General features: G+C 43.0%; 1 protein-coding gene across 1 annotated transcript in view; it reads left to right on the forward strand.

Moving 5' to 3' along the window:
• FBXO48 (F-box protein 48) overlaps window positions 1-19,217 on the forward strand; it is a 61,878-nt gene that overhangs the window by 29,614 nt on the left and 13,047 nt on the right. The window contains exons 3-4 of the mRNA XM_075596085.1: window positions 14,347-14,403; window positions 15,034-15,572. The gene's annotated coding sequence lies outside the window, so the exon portion shown is untranslated. The remainder of the gene's footprint in view (window positions 1-14,346; window positions 14,404-15,033; window positions 15,573-19,217) is intronic.

The raw sequence follows: 19,217 nt of genomic DNA on the forward strand, positions 1-19,217 counted from the left end.
CCCCCATTCTCTTTGTCTCTCACCCCCATTCTCTGTGTCTCTCTCTCCCCAATTCTCTGTCTCTCTTTCCCACATTTTGTGTCTCTCTCTCCCCCATTCTCTGTGTGTGTCTCCCTCTTCCCCCATTCTCTGTGTCTCTCTCTCTCTCCCCCCAATTCTCTGTGTGTCTGTCTCTCTCTCCCCCCCCCCCCAAGTCTCTGTGTGTCTGTCTCTCTCCCTCTCTCCCATTCTCTGTGTGTCTCTCTCCCCCATTCTCTGTGTGTCTCTCTCCCCCATTCTCTGTGTCTCTCTCTCCCCCATTCTCTGTGTCTCTCTCTCCCCCATTCTCTGTGTGCCTCTCTCTCCCCCATTCTCTGTGTGCCTCTCTCCCCCATTCTCTGTGTGCCACTCTCCCCCATTCTCTGTGTGCCTCTCTCCCCCATTCTCTGTGTGTCTCTCTCCCCCATTCTCTGTGTGTGTCTTTCTCCCCCATTCTCTGTGTGTCTCTCTCTCTCTCCCACATTCGCTGTCTCTCTCCCCCTCCATTCCCTGTGTGCGCGTGTCTCTCTCCCCATTCTCTATGTCTCTCCCACCCATTCTCTGTGTCTTTCTCTCTCATTCTCTGTGTCTCTCTCTCTCTCTCTCTCTCTCTCTCTGTCCCATTCTGTGTGTGTCTCTCTCCCCATTCTGTCTCTCTCTCTCTCTCTCTCTCTCTCTCTCTCTCTCTCTCTCTCTCTCTCTCTCTCTCTCTCTCTCTCTCTCTCTCTCTCTCTCTCTCTCTCTCTCTCTCTCTCTCTCTCCCCATTCTGTGTTTGTCCCTCTCCCCATTCGGTGTCTTTCTCCCCATGCTGTGTCTGGCTCCCCATGCTATGTCTCTCTCTCTCCCCATGCTGTTTCTCTCTCCCCATGTTGTGTCTCTCCCCATGTTGTGTCTCTCCCCATGCTGTGTCTCTCCCCATGCTGTCTCTCTCTCTCTCTCTCCCCATGCTGTTTGTCTCTCTCCCCATGCTGTGTCTCTCTCTCTCCCCATGCTGTTTGTCTCTCACCCCATGCTGTGTCTCTCTCTCTCTCTCTCTCTCTCTCTCTCTCTGTCTCTCCCCATGCTGTGTCAGTCTCTCTCTCTCTCTCTCTCCATGCTGTCTCTCTCTCCCCTTGCTGTGTCTGTCTCACCATGCTGTCTCTCTCTCCCCATGCTGTGTGTGTGTCTCTCTCTCCCTCCATGCTGTGTGTCTCTCTCTCTCCCTCCCTCCCTCCATGCTGTGTGTCTCTCTCTCCCCATGCTGTGTCTCTCTCGTGTGTGTGTGTGTCCCTACCTGTCTCTGTGGAACATTGGGGGGGAAGCCATCTTGAGCCCTGGCAGCAGACACCAAAGCTCTCACTGTCTCACTGCTGGGGCTCCGCTGAAGGTAACCCCGCCCCCACCCTCTACACCCACTCTCCTCCCTGCCGGCATTCTTGCTCTCTGCTTCTCCCACCCCCTGCTCTGCTGGTCAAAACCGAGACAGTCAGAAAAAAACGTGACATTTTAAAGAATGTCGGGAAGCCGGGACAGACCTTAAAAAAACGGGACGAGGCTAAACCGGGACATCTGGTTCACTATATGTGTATATATATATATGTATGTATGCGCTCACAAGTGAAATTCTTTATTGGCTATATGCTAATGGTGGAGGGTTTTTGTTGCCTTTTTCACCCACCGTAACTTAAAATGTATATGGTAAACCTACCCAGCCTAGAAATAAAGCAAGTACAAACCAACCTCACACTGATGATACCCATCAAGGTTGAAACATGTCTGTGGGTTGTTTGACTTGCTTTGCTAGTCCCATGCTGTGCTTAAAAGCTGTGTGTATGGCAATGCATTTGTTTAAATGGGCTCCATGTGAATGGATATTCCAGGCAAGAGGTGACACATTGTGTGCTCATTTGCATTTCCAAGAATCCCTTGCTGCAGACCTGTCTCAGACATGTGAATGTGCTCACAAGTGATATTCTTTATTGGAGATATATATACATTTCCCAGAATCCCTTGCTGCAATGGAAGTGCTGTGTCCTGGGTGACAATGGTGAAAGGCGCGGTTGCAGACCTGCCTAAGACATGCAAATGAGCATACAGTTATATTTCCATTTGCTATATACTTTGCTGTGGAGGGTTTTTGTGACTGTTTTTTCTCACCATAACTTAACTAAGTATGGTAAAACCCATCCTCATTGCTTCAGCTTTGCATAGCCAGTGTACAGTAACTAACCCCACACTGATGAGACTAATTAAGGTCGAAACAGCTGTCTGTGGGTCGGTTTACTGGCTATGCATCTTAATCCTGGCTGTGCTTAAAGCTGTGACCATGCTGCAAGCTTAAGCCTATAGGGAACCATGTTTAAAATGGTTTTGAAGCAAAAAGTGGCACTGTGTGCTCATTTGCATGTCATTTCCAAGAATCCCTTGCTGCAGTGGAAGTGCTGTGTGCTGGGTGACAATGGTGAAAGGCGGGGTTGCAGACCTGCCTAAGACATGCAAATGAGCATACAGTTATATTTCCATTTGCTATATATAGATACATACATACATACATACTGTATGTATGTAAGTAAGGAATCGGGGAACACGTTCCTTGCGGCGTGTTCCCTCCTTACCTCCTGCTGCACAGCATCTCGCTGCAAGTGATGTGAGTGCGTCCCCCCCAGCGTGCTCCTTCCTTGCCTCCTGCGGAACAGCCTCCTGCGCACCTTCCAGAGCGTGCGCACACACGCAGTGCTTTCACAGTTCCTATGGAGCTTGGCTCCGCCCCTCCGCTGTGCCACGCGGCGTGCACACGTGACGCATGTGCACCGCTCCCCAGCTGTGCGTCAACTCTAATGTCGCCCTCACCTGTCTCCTGCCTCTCGCAGCCTAACCCTGCCTCCACAGAGGTCGCTCCTCTGCTCCACCCCCTTCTCTCATTGGACTCCTGCCTCCATATATGCTGAGCTCTGTCACTTCCTCTTTGGCTGAGCATAGTTATTGGTAGCCTTGTGTTCCCACGTCTCTGTCTCTGCCTTGTGCCTACTGCTTTGTTAACCTGTTGCTGCTTGCTTCCTTGTGTACTGACCAGGTTAGACTTTGGACCCTGCTCTGGATTATCGACCCCGGCTTGCCTCAGACCATCCGACCTTCTCCATTCCTGACCACGGCAAACGGACCATTTACTACTCTCCCGGCTCCAACCCTTGACCATGGCACTACGGACTCTGACCATCACCCTGGCACCAACCCAAGACCTTGGCAAGTATCACGACTAACCCACTCTCTCCAACCCAGACCCGGCGATCTTCACTATCCACCCTCCATGCGTGCCTCCACTGCTCTGGGTGCTCAGTTCTATATTTTCCCACCTCAGTACCGGGGTCCCGCCTTTTTCGTAGTGAACGCAAGCGTATATATATATATATATATATATATATATATATATATATCAAACAGAAAAAGAAAGCAGCGCCTCTGGATAGATGTGAAAACAATAATAAGGTGAATAACCGTGCTAAGAATAAATATAAATGATAATATTATATCTACACAGTGTTAACTAATAATAGTGATTCCCTTAATTATTACTATAGCACAAATTAGTATTAAACCTGTAACCATATGGAGAAAATCTACATACTGACTAAATAACAACATATAAAGAAAAAAAGCAAAAAAAAAAGTGATAAACCAGTCCTCAGAAATAGTTCCAGTAAAAATTGTGGGTGCTGGTGTAGAGGGTCTCCGGCTGCTCTCAATATGGACAAACCACGTCCACAGGGAATCTAAAAGGAAAAAGAGAGGAGAGAGCGCACGCCCATAGCGTAAAATAGTATATTTAATGAGGGGAAGGGGAGGAGGGGGTAAAAAATGCACTTACAAAAGTACAATAGAATTAAGCATTGTGTGATTATAATCACCACCATCCGGTTAATACTGCATCATCTTGGGGCAATCCCAGTCTCAAAACATGAAGGATCGACGTCCCAGCAGGTATCCAGGGCAGGTAAATGCTGTATAAGAGTCCAAGAAAGTGGCTCCGTTTTCTCAAGCCTCTGTAGCACTCGCGCATGGATCAGTCTGCTCCAGCGCTTAGTGATGACGTAATGTCAATGCGTCCAATGTGATGACGCTCCCTGACGCGTTTCGTCACTCACGGGTAACTTTTTCAAAGGGAAGTGTGGAGAAGGGGAAGGTCCGGTATTTAAATACAAAATCCAATGATGTTAATTGAATGGAACGCCCCAACTCAGCTGAAAAGTGCTTTGTGCTGTCTACAAATATACCACCAATGAATATATATATAAAATACACATAATAAGATAAAACCTATAAGAATTGGAGGAGATGGAGTATAAAAGATATACCGCAGATTGTAAATACTATACCTAAGGGGAATATACACATCCTATATATAATCAATATGAGCTGAACACACTAACATTAAACACATATAAGGAAAATATTCTAAAAACATATTAAACATCCATTTATTCGTATAAAACAATATGGGTAAATAATTAACCCTTAATGGCAAACATGTATAGTAGTGCAATTCCCATAAAGGGCTTGTACATATATAAACAATTACAGATATATCAGAACTAAAAACATAAAACAATATATGAAAAAATATATAAAATAAGTACATATATACACATATAACAATAAACTATGAAGTCTAAAACCATATTCTTGACCCTTTATATATGATATGAAATCTAACCTATAATATCTTATCTCATGCGGATAATTGGGTATGATAAAAATGATAGAGAACATAAATGTTGGGAGTCTATATGCCACGAACAAAGAAAGATGTCTGGAGGGACATAAGAGGATTATCACAATACAATAAAGTGATGGTATCACCTGTAATAAAATATATAATGAATTGTGGTGTATTCAGTGATGCTTATAATAAGTGTATATGAATCAGTGTAAAAATACAACTAATATCTAAACTATCAATACCACTAAATAACCATAGATTTCCTATAATATAATTATCATTTATGATAGTGTAAATTTTAAGTAGTGGATAATATATAAGTGATTAAAAGGTGTGCTAAATGGTGTAAGATATATAGTGTGAAATTAATTTATATATGTTTTAACCCAAAGAACCAATGTATTTATATATAAAAAAAAAAAAATTATATATAAAATATAAAATATATAAATTATAATAACTCAAACTCCGGAATGGGGAGGGGGGGAGGGGAAAAGGGGGGTGGGGACTATGTGCTGAAGCAGGGATCTCAGCACTCTGAGTGACAGACTGGGTCAGCGAAATACCTGGGAGTGGGGATTCTGCGAACAGGCTTAGGGAAAAACCCGGTTCCTGAATACCTTTAACTGGAACCAGTATTTTAGCAGAAGTTTCAGGGGACACGGCAACGGAAACTTGAGCTGAAGCAGGGGGATTATAGTAAAGAAATCCAACGACGCACAAGCTTAGGAGAGTCATTCAGTGCAACCTCTGCTGTCAGACTTGGGGATTCATTCTCTGATGCTAGAAAGGATGCATTAGCCTGGGGGCAGCAAGGATTTACAGGGGTCAATGCAGATAGTGCCTGAGAGTCAAAAAGAGGGAGATTTGCCTCTGAAATTGAGGATAAAAGGAGTTCCTCCTCTGGAGCCAAGGATGTGGCCTTAGCTGGCGAACAGGGGATTACCAAAGGCGGCTCATAGGGCTGACCCGCAGGGGTTAATATAGGAATGAGCTCGGGAACAGAATTTAGGGATTGTAACTTAGAACGTTGAAGCAGAAGGTGTTCTTTCTCTGACATGGGGAGCACGCAGAGCTGCCTATCAGGGGTTAAAGCAGAAAAAACCTCAAGAGCCGGAGTTAGGGATTCTGAGTTAGAAAGTGTGGGTAGATTCTCAGATACTAGGGCCGTAGCTTTGGAAATACAAGTATACTCCACGGGAACCTCACAGACCTGACTGGCAGGGGTTAACGCAGACATATCTTTGGGATTTAAGCAATGGGAGGTGCAATCAGGGCTAGAAATCCTGGCAGCTTCTACCTTAGGGGGCAGTGATAGTGGGGTGGTTTGGACATTTTTTGGAGAGGGAGGTACCCTCACAGGTTTAACAACAGGACTGACAGAAAAGGGTTTGCGAATAGTCTGTGCGTAGGCAGCAAGTAGAGGTTCACGCTCACTTATGTTCCTGTCAAATTCCAGGAATAATTTAAGGGTGGTATCTATGGCCTGAACCAGTACCCCAAAATCCCCATTTTCCAGTCCCGGAGTGGACCTAAGAAGGGGCAGCTGGGAGTACTGGGCTTGAAACATCTTCTTTAACTCTCTACATTCCTGAGATTTAGTCAGTATTTCTTTACGAGTCAGTCTTTCTGCAGGGGTTAACTCTTCGTACATACAAGCAAGATTAGGCGGAGGCAGTTTTTCAAACAAATACGGTTCTTCAAACAGGTACTGGTCCGCAGCCTGGGACATAGGTTTAGTTACACATTTACCAACCCCCGCCATGGCGCGGTCCGGTTTTGTGGGGCCGAGCATACTGTCACAATTGTGCTCGCCACAAACCGGGACCAGACCGCGGGACTGAGGTTGGGTTATGAAATCACCGACCTTAGACCGCGCAGACTGGTCCGGAGTGCGCAGTTCATAGTCAAACAGGCCGGGTTCAGGACTGGAGATAACAGCATAGACGTTGGACGAGCCAGAGTCGGGGTAGGAGATATCCGGGTAGTCGTAGTTCAAGCAGGGAGTCGGCAACAGGAAATCAAGCTGGTCCTTTTGCTTCAGAGCAATCGCTGCAGGTCGGGAACGAGGTTTGCAGGAGTGGCGTCCACGACCCATGGCGCCGGTCTAGGAGAGGGACGACTGACCGCAATGGGCACACCGCCAGGCAGCACTGGTAACCCTGTGTACAGCGCAAAAGAAAGCAGGTCTCTAAGAACCTGGAACTCAGGAACTCAGCGTAGCAGCAGCAGGCCTGGAGGAAACTGGACGAGTACAAGGAACTGGAACAAAAACAGAGAGATACGTAACGAGAGAACAAGCCAGGGCTTGTGGCAGAAACACAGGTAACATCCCATAAGGATCTATGCTCGGCAGAGATGGATTGTGGGGGAATGCAGTACTTAAAGGCCAGTGGGCCAATCCCGGGAGGAGGGTGTGAGGGCACTGCTCCAATGACTGAGCCCAAGGTGGGACTGCAGTCATAGCATGCACAGCTGCTGTAAATACCAGGGGGAGTGTTCCAGGACTGCACAGGTCTGCAAGACAAGGTTAGCAGTAAACTAAGGTGTGGATTTCTTACATACATTATAGGTTTAATACTGATTAACACATGCAATGTATCCCCCTCATATCACTGTATATATTGCAGTCACATACTAATTGCAACATTATTAAAGTCACACTGCATGACCCCAATCATATTGCATTCTGGAACCTTCCATAACTGTATATGTAAGGTGTGCACATAAAGTATTAAAAAAAAAAAATTAAGTCAGTTATACTCTGTATTTATATGTTAATTGCATAATTCATGCTATTTCCACACACACACACAAAAACAACACCAGGTTTTAATTGCAAACAAAGCAGTGTAGTTTTTTATATTCATTTGTGAAACATTTCCAGGTACACCAATGGAGATGCTCCTCTGACTTCGCTGGGTACACAAAGATAGCCACTGAATCAGGAAGCTAGCCTCTTGCTGGAAATGGTAATTGCCTGCCCCAGGGTCATAAATAGCCACAGTTGCTCCCAGTCTGTGCTTGAGCAAGGTATCACTTGCCCTGTGTTCACGGACTCTATCTGTTTCACTTGGTTTACCTGTTCCAGTCCTGTTCCTGTGTCCAGTCCTGTTTCCAGTCATAATGGAGAAAAAACAATGATGCGGTGCACCATCACTTGAATAAGAGCGCAGGGATGGTGAACTCCAATAAAAGTTAATTTATTAGGTCAAGTACATGGAGGTACAAAAAATAGAAACCGCCTGCGCTTTTCGCGCCTATGGGCACTTTATCAAAGCCTATCTTGCCTTGATAAAGTACCCATAGGAGTGAAACGTGTAGGGCATTTCTATTTCTTGTATCTCCATGTACTTTTATAAAGGGTAATAAAACCGCTCATCCATGTATATATGTATATGTATATAGGGAAAGGCAACAGGTGCTCAGAGGGAAAAAAAGACAAGCCAGGCTTGTATTCATGACGGATACAGATTGAATGTGATACTAAGTTTATTATTCCTTGCCCGTGGTGGGGGCGTCCTGCTCTTTTGGATGGCTATGCAGCTTACATGCTATACCAGCGGCATTTTGAGATCATAGAGTATAATACACACTATCTCTCCTTTAGAGCGGAGCCCTTTACACACGTTGTATTGTATGATAGATTGTGTGGTAGATTGTATACCATTCCTGAGCTGGAATATACACCCGGTAACAGAGGTTTATGAATTATATCTCTGATACCACCTTGCCTGAAATTACATCCATCGTGATTTTTCATTTTAAAGGCTTAAAGGGATACTTACCTGCTTGTCTTGGAATATTTATATTCTGCAATTAGACGTCTGTGGATAGCAATTAACCTTATATACTATATTGATATTAATTGATTTATTGCTTACCTTACCACTTCACAATGGGTTTTTTTTAATGTTTGAATGTTTTATATGTGTTTTTAACTTGACTATTTGAAATTATTTGAATAAAACTTTATTATTTTCCTAGCTCTTTCCGGCCATGATGGGCCTATTTTGCCCTATCAACGGTATTTAACCGATAGACCACTGTGAGTCTTACTACTGCACCCCAACATTGAGTGCTCGATATATGAGGGAGTCTTTTTTGATCCTCTTGGGATCTACTCTGCTATATATATATCTCCATGTACTTGACATAATTAACTTTTATTGGAGTTCACCCTCTCTGCGCTCTTATTCAAGTTTTGGTGCACCGCATCTTCGTTTTCCCCTCCATTGTTCCTGTATCCAGCGGATTTGCACACTGAGGTTCCCTATTCTGACCTTCATTACTATCAGGATGCATCCTTCTCAACAATCTGTGAGTGTTTGCCATTTCTTATGATTTGACCTTTTGTCATCTAAAGACGGTGATTGGGCTCTTTAAGAGGACACCCGTGACACAATTTTTTCAAATATACACAGATCTGACCAATCCTAATTACAAAGGGTCAATTCTCATGAGATACCTAATTATTGCATCAAAATATATGAACAATTCATAAAGTGTCTTAAACTCTCTAGAGCACCAGACTCCTGTTTAGGAAAACCTTCATCTGTTTCCAGTCATGTTCCTGTTTCCAGTCCTGTTGTTCTTGCTTTGAACTTTGGAGCCGTGACCCAGACATTGCTGCCACACCCTGTCCATGATCCCGGAATCGAATCCGACTATTCTTGCTTGTCCAGGAACCAGATCCCAGTTCAAGGGTTGGTTACTATACTCCCTACCGCTGCCCTGCAGGTTTATCTACTGGACTGTAGTTAGCAACATTAAACATTGCTCAGGCCACTGCAATGGACCCTGCAGAAGTAGAGACGGCCATGACCATTCAGGGTCAGCTCATTGGGACTTATGATAATCACCTAGCTACATTGGAACGGAAGCTAGACACCAACACCACTATGCTGCAGCCCCTCTGTGGTCAATTCAGCCCATCAAGTCCTGCTCCTAACCGCCTTGCGATACCCATTTCTTTTTCTTAGGGTCCCCAAGCTATATTTGCCTTTTAGGAGCCAAAAAGCAAAATTTCCACGGCTCCTGCTTCAAAGTTTAAGTTCCTCTGTCACTGGTTTCCCTGCAGTGTTTGTTGTCCCTAGTGCTGATTCTAAGGTTCCTGTTTCAAAGTCAAGTTCACCTTTTTTTCTGCAGTATCTAATATAACGCTTGCTGATTTAAAGTCTCCCACTTTAAAGACAAACTTACCTTTCCCTGACTCCTCTGCCATTCCTGGTATACCCAATGCTGATTTTCAGTCTCTCAATTCCGAAACAAGTTTACCTCTCACTGACTCCTCTGAAGAATCTGACGTACATATAGCTAATTTCATGGCTCTCACTCCAAAGACAACTTTTCCGCTCACTGATTCCCTGTGACAGTGCTCATCTCAAATCAGGAAGCGGACCCGCAGAGCTGAGGTAGGGATGCAAATAAAGCGACAAGAGTCCAAGGACAGAGTCCTTTAAGAGTATCTGTAGTTGGTAAGCAGGCAGGGGTCATGGCTGGCGGTGGTGTTGCAAAGTCCAGGAGACATGCAACGGTCAGGGCAGGCAAAAAGCAGTGAGGTCAGGGTCTCGGTCCAGGGTCAGCAACAGGGGAATCAAAGCAGGCAATATAGGTAAAGCATGAATACAAAGACCAACAAGAGCTGCAAACGTTAGAACTTTGCTCGGCGACTCCCACTAGGAACTGCAGCCTTCTATAGCAGGCTGCTAGTACTCAAAATGGCCACAGTCAGCAGAAAGGGCAGGTGACTTGGAAAACCCGAACCGCAACAAAACCCAGCACGGATCGAGCAGAATCCTTACATTCCTTTGCAGAACCTGATGTAGCCCTTGCTGATTTTGTGGCTTCCACTTCCAAGCCAAGTTTACCACTCACCGATTCCCTTGCAGAGCCTGAAGTAACCATTGCTTATTCCCAGGCATCTGTATTGATGCACCCAGACACCCAACTGCCCAAGAATATTGGCCTCCTACTGAGGGTCAATCCAACGGCAGAGAACTATCTTGTTGCTTTGACTGTCAAAGATAAATAGCTATATGAAACTGGACTGGACCTAGACTAGAGGATTATATCTGACCCTTTCATTGGGGCCCCTTTGTCACTATCCATGCTGTCCTTTCCGGATTCAACCTGTGGTAGACTTTATCATGACCTTCTGCATGCTGATCAGAATAATAAAATGACTCCACGAGAGCTATTGCCTTATGATTCTGACCAATCCTCTGTGCTTTTTACATTGTACTCTGGAACTCATGTGGAGAAATTGACATCTGTCTATCTGCCTTCTGACCGGCGTACACAGCCTGTGCCGAGTCCCCAGATTTAGTGCCACTCTTCATGTCCAAGTATTCAGTCTCTCATCATGAACTGGTATCTATGTATATGTAATCCACTGAGCAGCAAGTCTTTGCCTCTGAATTAATGATGCCTGTGATGTCATCGGAGTCTTCCTATGACGCTATTAAATCAGTCTGTTTCATGGGACACTACTCATGGAAAGCTTTTTTTGTATCCAAAAAAACAGACTACCACCAACAGGTTGATTCATCTGATCCATTCTGCATATCAAGATTTACTGAACCACTGTTTTCTGTTTTAGTGTCAGTTGACCAATTACCTTTTCTGTTTGATCAGCTTCATCTGCCTGACAACTGATGAATCAGACAATACTTCTGAACTAGTGAATTCTTCCTTTTCGCCTGCATTGCAAGAACCGTCAGAGGTGGCTGTCACAAAGGAACTGGATTCTGTGTGAATTCTCCGGGTTCACCAAAAGACACACCTTTGACTTCGGTGGGTGCACCAAGATGGCCACTGAATCAGGAAGCAAGCCTCCTCCTGGGACTGGTTATTAGCTGCACCTGCCCCGGGGCCTTAAATAGCAGCCAGATACTCCCAGGCTTTGCCCAAGAATAGTTTTCTAACCCTTGTGCCCCCGGACCACATCTGTTTTACTAGCTTTACCTGTTCCAGGTCTATTCCTGTTTTCATTACTGTTCCATTAGAGTCCTGTTTCCAGTCTTGTTCCATTCCAGTCCTGTTTCTCTTGCCCTGAACTTTCAAACCATGACCCTGAATTTTCTACCGCATAATGCCAATGATCCCAGAACCAGACCGGACTATCCCTGCTTGTTTAGGCACTAGATCCCAGGTCAAGGGTCATTTACTATACTCCCTAGCTCAACCCTGCAGGCCCGTCCCCTGGACTGCAGTTAGCAACGTTACATCTCCTGAGTGTCCATGTCTAAGTTGGGCGTGGTGTATGCAGCAAAAGTTTGTTTGCTAAATACTGATTGCATGCATTGTTAAAAGTATAAACGATTAACTCACCGATCAATCAGCCTTTTGTTAACCAAAAGTGAAATCTGATGAAGACGTTCACACCCCATCATTGGTTAATACTTGTGAGCTGTTACCAAAACTTGTATCTGGAAGAGTAAAAAAAGATATGAGAAAACAAAAGTTGTTTAGTTTGAAATATAAGGCAATGATTTTTTTAAAATCATATTCCTATTGCCATTCTGTTTCATTCAATAACCAACGGTAACACATTATGTATATAATGTAATTATTAGACATTTCCACAGTTAGATTAATTCCATTACATCAGGATCCCCTTTGTCTAGCTCATCTTTGTTTGCTGGCTTCACATACTTTGTCAGATGATGTATCATCACATGCCACACCATTTCTATGGGGTTCAAAACGAGGATCTGCAAATATATAGACAAATACAGTACAGTTATTGCCAAGAATAAAACAGGCACAAACAACAACACAGTACATCACAGTTAATAGTATACTACTGCTCAAAGCAATTACAATACTTACTCTGGTGGTGTTCAGACCCATTTGATTCCACTGTCCTTAATAAATGTAGCAGATGCACTGTGTTTTGGGTCATTGTCTTGGACGAACCGGTGACCTGATAGGAAGAAATCTAAAATGTATGGTGCTGCCTAGGCGATTATAGCCTCCAGCCAGAAGATGTTGGTTGAAAAAGATTGTATTGTTGTAAGAAGATTGTATTACTTCACACTTTGTGATTTATCTCTAAGCTCTAATTTACTCTAAATGTCATTCTTGGCATTGAAACAATGTATGGGAATAAGAGGTGGGTTACATTGCATTTAGATTAAAGACAAACTAGCAAACTACCACCACCTACCGCTACTGCATAGTAGTATGGCACCTGCAAAATTTTATTTTGCACCTGGGGTGCAGTCACCCTCACGGTGCCGCAACATGCAAATAAATGCCAGGGATTTACACTTGGTTTAACGCGGCACCGAAACCATTAAGTCTTAACATATCTGTACATAACCTTCTGTGATACTTTTATTTTTATGTTACTTATTTGGTTCTATTTCCACCCCTCTTATTATTATTGACATGGCCGATTCTTATATCTTATATCATCTGAATCATGGCATTTTTTGAACGGTGAGATATGTTATCCGGCTCTAAAACTATTTGAATAATAAATATACAATGGTTACACAGCACCACTAGTGATTTAAAATATATTAAAATAACATGTGGGTGTCTAGGGAAATGTGAAGGAACCCTATTCCCTCAGCTATAATGTACAGAAACCCAGTGGTTCTCAGCACTCCAATGTAAAATAAGAATGGTGTCAGAGAACAAATACTGCGGATAACGTTTTTTGAAAAATAAAAAATGATTACTTATTTATAGCTTAGTGAGTTGCATAAGAACCATACAAGACTTATAACGAAAGTTATGAAGTATACCAAAACATATAATGAAATCTATTAATTATGTATATATATATATATATATATATGTATATATAAATAAAATATATATATATATATATATATATATATATATATATATATATATATATATATATATATATATAACAGCAAAAAGAATGAGCCTGCAACTAACTGGAGAAATAACACAAAATCGCTAAAATCAAATTGTACATATTGTATAATGCTGACAAGTAAATGAATGACAGCTTAATGACGGTGCTGGGGACGATATTAAATGAATACCAGAAAAGAAAAAGAGAAAAAGTGTCCCACTGAAAGCACTCAAGCAAAGTAATAATAAAAAGTTTGTTTATTCAAAGGACATGGATTACACGACAAATACAAAATTTAAAACAGTCCCCAAGGAGTCCCTACAGCTGAAAAATATCCAGTACATAGAAAAGCAATACTGAAATCATGAGTCTTTTAATATAAAAAAGACCAAATATTGCTGCCCACAAGAAATTATAAACTCCTGTAACATATATGTAAAGACCGGCCGGTCAAAATTGAAAAGCTGTATGCTGTGACCTAAATAACTGCTATATATGTTGAATGCCAATCCAATACCACCTAAGACACCAACAAAGGATAATATGATACATTAAATGACCACTAATGAATATAAATAAACACTGTGTATACTTGCAGATCACCATGAGATAGTAAGTCCTGATTGTGGGGTCCTGAGATAGCATGAATAGCAAAAAATCATGTGATGGATTTGCAGTAAAGGTCTGGATATTATCTGTGGCATTTTGTATATATAGAGTTGCACTATTTTCTGTGGATTTCTGTTTCTTTATATATTCACCGGTGTACTGCGCTCCCTGACTTCTCGATATCAGCATGAATAGAGGATCAACAAGGAAGGTCCAGTGAAGGTTGAGCTGCAATCCGTCACCGTTTGTATATTTTTTGATATTCATTTTATTTATTGTGTCCATTGTTGTTGTTTTTATTTACATCATTATTAGTACAGGACTCTAGCAGAAGCGCCTGGTGAATTGCCGTTTTCTATATTCATCAAAGAAAAGGAATCCCATTGAAAGTAATTGGACTTTTTTCTTTGATAAATCTGGAGCAATTCTTTTGCACATACGTTGACCCAGTTTTGCAGCCGAGAGACTTAAGGAAATATTGCCCATCATCTTAACACCATCCCTTGTGTTATTACTCTGCCCATATGTTACTATCCCACCTACAAATGTAATTACTCTGCCCCCGGCAGGCGCTCCCCTTCTTCTGCAGGAAATGATCTCCTGCTCTGAAGGTGAGATGTGATCTCACACATACCTCATGCATGTGTGAGGCCCTGTCTGACATCACAAAAGGTGGGACCCTTGACAGCTCTGCTTATACCTTTTGGCCCAAAGATGTGCTAAGTAATAATTTTCAAACACTAGCAGCACTTATATTGTGACTGTCCATGCCACTGGCTTCAACTCCAGCTGTTTTAAACCCTTCTTCATGTGCACCATGTGATTCATAGCTTATGAGTCATCTAAAGCTGAATTTCACGCTGCATTTTTCAGTGGAAGACTACTCTGACCAATCTAGTGGCTGCATAAGGAAGAATATTCTGGAGGGAGACATATTATCCAATCCTGATCCTACAACAGGAATAGAGGTGTTTCTTAAAAGATTATAAAAGAGGTCACATCTTCCTTCTTGTCTCACTGGATAAGCAAACCTTTAACTTCTCTGCTGCTGCTGTTTGCATGATACTGCTGGTTGTTCCAGTGAACTTCCATTTTCGGTGCTACATTTGTAAAAGGAGTCAGCTACAACTACAATTAAGTCCATCCTACTCAAGCTGTGTTTCAGTGGCACGACGTAGGTTCCTGTTCCTGTTCCAGCTATCTACAGTGGCTGCCACATCTACAATCCCTTTAAAACTTGCTTGATAATATCAGGACAATAAAACCCTTAAAGGAAAGGAATATCGTTACAATGCCAAACACTTGATAATGTCACACCGAAACAAGTTCTATGACAGGCCCAGTACAAATCTTGACTAGAAGAAAGCGGAGTATAAGGAATTAAGCACTCACCTTGGTGGTCATTTGGTTTGGTAAGTAAACTGTGTATTGCTACTGTTTGTGACATTTAAATATCTCTAATATACAAATTTGTAATTTACAAGCTAGTTTAACCAGTTTGAAAATGTGTGGGTGTCACAAACGGCACACCTGTGAGTGCATGACTTGTGTATGCGACAAAGGTTAATACTTCCAGCCAGCCAGCTGACTCCCTTATATCCTCACTGGGTCCCAAAAATAACCTATATCTCCCCCTAATCCGTCACAATACACCTCAATATGTTGACACCACCAATGATAATTTTAAAGTCTTACCTTGCAGAGTCCTTGGTCTCTTTACTAGGAAAAATATATAATTTAACACGATGTAGCAAATAGTGTGTTAAAATACGGTTAATCTCTTCCAAAAGCGTTAGATTCAGACGTTAGCGGGGTCTGAGTCCTTCCTCCCTTAGTACACCATAATTGGACCTCTTGTATAAAACCAGCAAAACGTGTGTATATATAAACTGGTACTTTATGACCCTAGGGCAACCTTAACCTGGAAATTCTTATTCTTAAAGATAACAAAAAACACACTATACTTAATACACAATAATATATATACATGTACATAAACAGTAATTAAGGATGGTGCGCTATTGTCCTTGATACTATTCCCTGAGTCCAATGTCCCTTAGCCTAATTGTGTTGCCAGCACAGTGTTTGGAGCTCTAATGAAAATAATGTATTGTTATGTTGCAGGCTTGTTAAGTGTGACACATTTTGAGGTGTGTGTGTAATACACAAAAGGAGTGACATTGCTGTCTGCAAGTTAGGATACGAACCCACAGGGCAGAGGTAGGAAGTGACCTTGACCTGGATCAGAGTCCTAGAAATGCATGGGTAGTGATGTCCAGTTCTGGGTCGAGGCAGGCGGCAGGCAAGAATGGTCATGTCTGGTTCCAGGGTTGAGGCAGGCGTCAGGAAAGAATGGTTTGGTCCGGTTTCGGGGCAAGGCAGGGGGTAGGAGAATATGGTTGGGTCCAGTTCTGGGGTCGAGGCAGGCAGAGTTCAAGGCAGGGAGAGTCAGGTCACAGCTCCAAGGTCACAACAAGATCAATAGCAAGGACAGGGAAAACACAGGACAAGGAAGAAAACCCAGTATAATAATACTTTGCATGGGCACTGGCTTAGAGCAATTGGCTGGTATTTAAGGCCCTGAAGCAGGTATTAACAATCAGAGTCAGATAGGCTGACTTCCTGGTTTGGTAGTGAGGGCAGGAATTGCCTGGAAGAAAGATGGCCATGGTTTCTTCAGTGAGATTGTGAGCTAACTTCCTGTTGACAGCCACATTGGCTGCACAGCGAATCCTCACAGTAACTCCCCATCCCACCTCTTCAGGATTGCGATGATGAAACACCTTGACCAATGTAGGTGTGGACTTCTTGAGCCTTTAGCCAACTCCTCTCTTCAGGACCGTACATATTTCAGTCCACCAGACACCGTTAAGAGCCTCTGGACATACGTGTGTCCAATATCTGCTGCATCTCATGTTCCAGTTGGCCATCAATGGTTACTGGTTTAGGAAGTGGTGAAGAGGTAGAAAAATTATTCCTCAAGACAGGCTTTCTTGTGACATGTGGAATGTTTAGGGGATTTTCAAGGAAAAAGGAAGCTCCAGTGAAAGGCCACCTCATTCAATCTTTGGCTGATCCTGTAAGGACCAATAAACCATGGTCCAAATTTGGTTGAAGGTTGGTGTAGCTGAATGTTGTGTCGACAGCCACACTTCGTCCCCTATGACAGGGGTGTGCAAACTGGAGGTGCACAATTTTCTAAGGGGGCACTGCTGTTACAGAGGCTCTGTGCTCTTTCCCACAACATTAAAATTGAATGCCGGGGGAAAGGGCGGAGCCTCTGCAACTGCCTCTTACCTTCTCTCTGGCTTCTTCTGATGATGTGTCGCCATAACAACGAAGCATCATTACATCAAATGGCAACGCGCCGTCAAATGACGCCACAACATCGCGATGTCATTGTGACATCACATGACACCGCAGAGATGAGACACTGGAGAGTGGGTAAGAGGCAGGGGGATGCAACTTAAAAAGTTTATGCACCCCTGTCCTATGACATAAGTATGTGATAGCCTCCTTCGTTTGTCAGCCTATTTCTTCTGTCTCTCCGTAGCCAAGTGAAGAGTAGCCCAAATCTCTTTCGAAAGATCATGCTGATTCTCTGCCCTGGAGTCATCTGCTGGAACGCCTACCGTTGAGGAATGAAGAGGGAAGGTACAGGGATGGTAACCTAAAGCAGCAAAAAAGGGTGAACAGCCCAAAGAATTGTGTGAGTCTGAGTTATGGGCAAACTCTGCCATGGTAGAAGCTCTGCCCAATCGTTCTGTTGCTCTCTTTCACATAGCACCTCAGATATTGTTCCAGGAATTGGTTGGCACGTTCAGTTTGACTGTTTGACTGAGGATGGTATACTGAGGAGAAATGAAGATCAATCCCCAAACGCCTTCTAAAATCTTGATATAAATTGCGACCCTCTGTACGAGACAATTTACGTTGGCAGACCATATAAACAAAACAGATGTCTACCAGCTCTGATGAAGCTTTTCTAACTGCACGAAGTGCACTTCTTTTGAGAAATGGGCCACGACGACAAGGATGGTCATCATACTGTGAGATGGGGGAAGCTCCACAATGAAGACAATGAGGAGGTGCTTCCATGGACTAGAGGGTATCCACAGTGACTGCAGAAACCCACAAAGCAATGTTCGAGGAACCATTTTCCACACAGATACAAAGTCCTGCACATTAGTTTTCAATTCTGGCCTGTAACAGGGACTTCACTGTTTGAGAGAAATTGCCTCTAAATCCAGCAGTGTGCTGGTTAATTGCACAGGCAATCAACCACACTACACCTGGCTGATTAGGACTGTTAGAAATAGCCTGATCTGAGTGTGACGGGAGCTTTGCGACAGGCTATTAATAATACACCAAAATATATATAACTGGGTTGAACTTGGACGAGACTTAGATATGATAAAATATAATTTATTCCTTGATAAAGGTGAACACACACAATATACAAATAACAGGCAAAATATAGACACTTACTTAAAGATTATGACAAGAAAGCCATCAGGATACAGGATGGGCCATTTCTTCCATATTTCAGTTGACATCACAGCAATACATGCAGCCCATGAATGAAGACTCATGCATGAAGACACAGGCATGAAAGACATTTGAGTAAGGGGTGACTCTGACTTAAATACCATGTCAAACTCATCTCTTAACCCTAGATGCCGAAAAGCCTAGCAAAAGTCTTTGAAGCTTTCTGAAGCAGCTTTTGGACTTCCCTTGTTTAGTGTGAAGTATCACATTTAAAAAAACATTCAATTTCTTGGTTCCTGCCTCCAACATAAACAATTAGGCAATTTAGCCTTTGATCACCAGGCTATGTAAATTCTAGCAAGATGTTCTGCTTGCCTATTACCATAACAGAGGGAGTTTGCCGTTTTCACAACAGATTCAAAATCCCATATACACTGTGAATAACTTCATAACTTCAGTTCAGTAATACTTACTGGCACGCGAGAAATATTAATACATTCCGTCACACATGACGCTCCCAATGAGACTAAATATTACCGCGTAATACTAAAATTAAGAGAGATATTAAT

The sequence above is a fragment of the Ascaphus truei genome, chromosome 4 (genome assembly GCF_040206685.1).
Source record: "Ascaphus truei isolate aAscTru1 chromosome 4, aAscTru1.hap1, whole genome shotgun sequence".
Taxonomy (NCBI): Eukaryota; Metazoa; Chordata; class Amphibia; order Anura; family Ascaphidae; genus Ascaphus; species Ascaphus truei.